This window comes from Diadema setosum, chromosome 8 (assembly GCF_964275005.1).
Source record: "Diadema setosum chromosome 8, eeDiaSeto1, whole genome shotgun sequence".
Taxonomy (NCBI): domain Eukaryota; kingdom Metazoa; phylum Echinodermata; class Echinoidea; order Diadematoida; family Diadematidae; genus Diadema; species Diadema setosum.
In genome coordinates this window covers 9002432-9007706 of record NC_092692.1, presented here as the reverse complement: position 1 = coordinate 9007706, position 5275 = coordinate 9002432, and the positions used below count along the sequence as shown (strand labels likewise).

The 5275-nt window shown below is 36.3% G+C and overlaps 1 long non-coding RNA gene across 1 annotated transcript; it reads right to left on the bottom strand.

Annotated features, from left to right (window-relative positions):
• Positions 1–3338: 3338 nt before the first annotated feature.
• On the bottom strand, positions 3339–5050 carry LOC140231585 (uncharacterized). The gene is made up of 3 exons (XR_011901447.1): positions 5012–5050; positions 4159–4188; positions 3339–3449 (listed from the first exon to the last, which is right to left on the bottom strand). It is a non-coding gene; the product is annotated as an uncharacterized lncRNA (long non-coding RNA).
• Between the last annotated feature and the right edge of the window lie 225 nt (positions 5051–5275).

Here is a 5275-nt window from a genome sequence, read left to right as displayed (position 1 = left end):
TCTGCTTCTTGTGCAAGTTCCCTCCATATCCCCATGTTCCTTACTTTATACTAATAGCGCAAGCTATTTCAACTCATAGTGAATTCATGATGATAAAATATGTAATATGTAGGTGCAGGTGTACATGTACCATATTTTGTAAAATCATTTTTGGCATTTGTATCGTTGCTTCGAGACCTCCTTGTACAAATTGATTTTGCTACTTTGCAACTATTTTGTATTATTTAAATATGGAAACAGATAAATGAAATGAAATTGTAAAGCGTATAGAGACTAGTATGTAACACGCTCTATACATGAGTATATTGTCCTTATTAATATCTAGCATACATATTTTTCATGTCTCGAGTGGGAAACCAATGTAACAACATCTTTCATTTTTCATACCTAATTCTAAAGAAACATACGGAATTCTTTTTAGAATGTTTTTATTGATTTTCAATATCCATAGCATAACACATTAGCATGACATTAAACAAATCATATAAAACCGAAAAATTAAGGAATTACAAGGAAAAATACATATTTGCTATAAACAGAAGAGCAATAATCAACCCGACATATTATTAGACATCATCCGACAAAACATTAGACCATGGTTGACTTGGAATGTCAACGAACACAGTCGGTCATTGTCTACTGCGCTTACTCCAATGTTCCTCATAACATAGTCAAGACTACCTCAACAATGTTTTGCTCCATAGGAGTGGGACCCTATCGATATTCTGCGTCAAAAGCTTACGAGACAAACCAAGTCAACGTCCACCCCTAGTGGCACTTTGAAGGGATACTACTACTTGTCCACGTGTACTTGAAAAGGAAATATTAAAACAACATTATATCATACCGATCATGTCAACACTCAGTTCAAGTTGAAATCCTTGCTCCGTTACTGATCCATCGCTGGTAAAATATATCCAGGCATTTGGCGAGAGCAATCTAGAATACAATAGAAAAAAAAAAAGATACTATGGACCGAATCACATGGTAAAAGTGGCCAGATGGTAAACAACGGTCCGCAGCTTGTATAAACATAATGTATGGAAAACGGACAATACAGAAAAAACAAAATCACTTTCCAATTGTAATAGGAACGCCAAAAGTGCAATCTTGGAATATCATGGGACTATCAGGGCAAAGGATTTCATTCCTGGTTGCACAAGAAAAGATTTCAGAGAACAATGGAGTTTCTTAAGGTTTCAAAAAAAAATGAAGTAAGATTTTTTCTCTCATAATTTCTGACATTTCATTACGTTTCTCATATTTCTTATAGGAGATATCACTTTCAATATAAGAGTGAATCACTTTAGGCAAATTCAAATTACCTTTAACATCATTCTAATTAACACTTTTTTCAATTGAAATCCGTAAAACAAGCACCATGTCGTTATTCGTTCATTCACTTTAGAATGATGTATAATCACGTCATCACGTATATGCTGCGCTCGTTCATTCGAATTCATTTTGGGGCATCCAATTTCACATCTTTTGCAGTCAAATAGCGAACATGTTTATGCTTTGGTTTTCTTGCTTTATTTTTTTTTTCAACATAGTTATTGTTTTGTAAGCATCATTATACTTCATACTTTCGTATTCGTTTTTTAGAGATTTTGGCATTTTCTTTTTCAACGTGCTTATGTAAGGGCATTTTACACTTGACAATTTTTGCTAAGTCCCGTACCAACGGTGAGGCTAAGGGGGGCCTTAGCCCCACCGTTGGTGCGGGACTATCCTTAGCCCACTTTCTGTTTACACTCGTTTTTGCCAAAGTGGGCTAGCCCCACCGATAGTCCGGTACTATCTGGCCCTGCAAATTAACAATTGCGGTGCTAACCCCGCAATTGCGGTGCCAAGCAAGCGAGTGTAAACAGAACGAAAAAATAATCCTGGGCTAAGCGAAGGAGACGAAGTCCGACCCCCACTGACCAATCAGAAACGAGGTAATCAAGTGCTGCCGGTGCGTGCGTGTACGTGTACAGTGCACAGCGTAATCATGAATATTCATGTAGTTTGGAAAGTACCGGACTAAGAAATACGAGTGTAAAAAGGTCAATTTTCTCCTTAGCCCCGGACAAGAGATAGTACGGGATTTATTGGCGAGTGTAAAAAGCTGAAAAAAATTGGTACGGGACTAACGATAGTCCTGGGTCAGAGAAAGTCCGGGGTTAAGAAACACAAGTGTAAAAAGGGCTTTAGTCTCCCAGTCCGAAGATGGTGCATTTAGCCACAACTTATCTGGCTGTTGAGCGCCTTATTCCTACTGTGTCGGCCAGTTCTAGGAAGTCACGCTTTTGATCCTCATCAAAAAAAAAGAAAAAAAAAAGAAAATGTCAGAATGTTCCTATGATTCTTTTTCTGTCTTCCTGAGATACACATCTGTTTCTAACTTGTGCTGTCGTGACTGTTTAAGAAGATGATGTTAATCTGTAGCACTGGTACATGTTAGGCCTAAAATGACAGGTATAAAAGAAAAGAGGCGTCAAAGAGCAACAAACTCGAGTTACATCGGGTCAAAAATATGATACTTTTACTTCTTAACAATGTGTGGATGAAACAATAAAGTGACATAGAAATGCACACTTTTTAAATGTTCTCACCTTTTCAAAAAAAAAAATATAATATGACGTTAATTTGAGCACAAAGTTTGAAATTTGACTGCCCAATACCGAAATTGAATGACTGAAATACTCTTTTTGGCGAGTAGTAAGATTTGTAAGATTTGTAAGATTTTATTGACTCTATCGACCCCCTCTCGGGGTATTAGAGTACAAACATTTACAATATATGAATACAAAAATATAAGTGATAATGTACATGTACATGTGAAAATAACAGATATAAATAAATATGTTTACAAAACAAGGCGTAAAGGACGTTTAACTACTCTACCACTACGAATTTGAAGGAGTACCAGCCAATTTGAATTCCCTTTTTACGATTTCGAAAGCCACATGTGCATAATTATTTCATTGATAGAAATGCTAGATTAAACGCACAAGTTGCAATTTTGAAAAAGAGACTGTGCGAAAAAGAGGGGTTTGGATAAATTGAATAAACAGGGTTACCATTCTCTTATATGCTAAGTTTTAAGGTTACTACAAATGAGAGAGAGAGGGGGGGGGGGGAAGGCTTACATATTGATCCTTTACACACATAGACAAGATAACGCAAGTCTGTGCAGTCCTTACAATATACACACCTTAGGTCATCAGGTATTTCGGCGCCATGGTAAAAAGCAATAATTGTGCCGTTCTCCGGTGAAATTCCGCTACCGATTACCAAATAGTCCCAACCCGCCTCCGTCGAGAAATCAAGGAAGTCGATTAATAGGGAGTAGTCCTCCGGAATAGAGATCAACCAAAGAATGTCGGCATTGTTCGGGTAATTACTAGGATACATGGGTGATTCAAGAACTGTCATTTCTCCAGCCGTTAGATTGACATAGATCACTGAAATATGAAAGAGACACGAGATTGAAGGTCTTATCGCCGTTAAGAAAACATGAAAATGTGGCATTGTTTATAATTCCAGAAATCTAGAAAGCAATGCATCGAAAATAATAATCATGATCCATGCACATCATTCTACCAGCTCAATAACTTTTTTCAGATGTGTGGCTTCATTCAATCAAATAAGTGTTATTGTTTGATGTAGCGCAGTGCGTACTTTTGACATTTTGTGGTTATTCGGATGTACCGTATGTCAACCCCCCCCCCCCGAAAAAAAAAAAAGATACAACGGCGCCCTTCGCAATGATAACTTTAAAAATAATCAATCAATCTAAATACAATTTCAGAGTATGGAATTATAACTTATTACTGACATCTTACAGAAAATCCCATCCGATTTTCTTCTGTGGTCGAAGAAAAATCAGGATTTTTGTAGAGCATGTCAGGAATCTCTTCCCTCCATGTTCTGTCCATTGGGTTCACAATGCAGTTTTGTTCGCTATGCAGTTCCAAGGGCATCCAAGTACTAAACTTGAAAGAATCACACCCATGACATGCTTCACAACGATTTACATTTCACTGTAACGACTTAACCAAATTGAACGGGGTTTTCTGCAGAATATAGGTAAGATGTTATAAGCATAAGCAAAAAAAAAAAAAATTAAAAAAAGTTAAAAGAAATTGAAAAAAGGCTGAAAATTAAGCTCACCAGCTTGTTCAGGAGGCGGCGCAGTTGTTGCTATAATGAAATAAGATTTAATTTTCATAATAATGTCGGCACTAAAAGTATGACAGTACTAACTCGGGTTGTGAATTAACAAGTTGAAAATGCTACATCTATCACTTTTCAAGAAGACAATTTCTGCAATTTTAGAGAAATTGAAATCTTCCCTCGAAACACGTCGCTGTTTTCTTAATCTTTTGATTAGCTTGATTAGTGAGGCGGAAATACTCATAGAATACTTACTGAAAATAAAATTAAAGATGTAATGAATAACTTAACGTAATAAATATATAACATCAACGAGGCTTCTAACATTTTTAAATAGCTTAAATGGATTGTACAGTTTCGTTCGAGATAGGGCTTTTTAATGATTATTTTGAGGTAATGAGAAACCTCGTATGAAATATAACATAGCGTATAATATCAAAGAGGAAATCAAAATTTGGTTTATGAAAATTGGTTTTGAAATGGCTAAAACATTACGATCCCATTGACAGGAATGTTTTCTTGTACTTAATTTCGGATAACTCATCCATTTCAAAACAGATTTTCATCGAATAAAATTTGAATTCCTTTGTGAAATAAATGTATGTTTTTCAACATTTTATGAAGTGGTTTATAAGTATGTCGCAAACAGCTAAAAGCTGAAACCTCACCTCAACCAATACTATCCCATCCCCTTAACCTGGGAAACAATGGTGATGATACCAAGTCATAATGCATACTTCAGTTTCGTATAATGACTATGCTGCTTTGCAGATTGACCATCTCGTCTCTTTCCCTTTAAAACAGAGTGCAAATTGTAGTCATGTCATCACAAAGGAAAAGCAATACTCACGATAATAGTTCGGACAGACATCAACGTAATCTGAACAGCAGTTTCCCAAAGACATACAGACATCGTCACAGTAGCAATCAATGACGTAGCACGGAGCGGAAGAGTTGACGCAGCAGCTTTCAGCGCAAGAACCCATTGTTCGAGCTCCTTTTCATATCCAAAGCAAAGAAAAGCAACTAGAATTATTATATGTCAAATGCAATCGTTTTTTTTTTCTTTATTGGACAACTGCACCCGCAAAGGAAAAACGTGTCAATGTTCTTA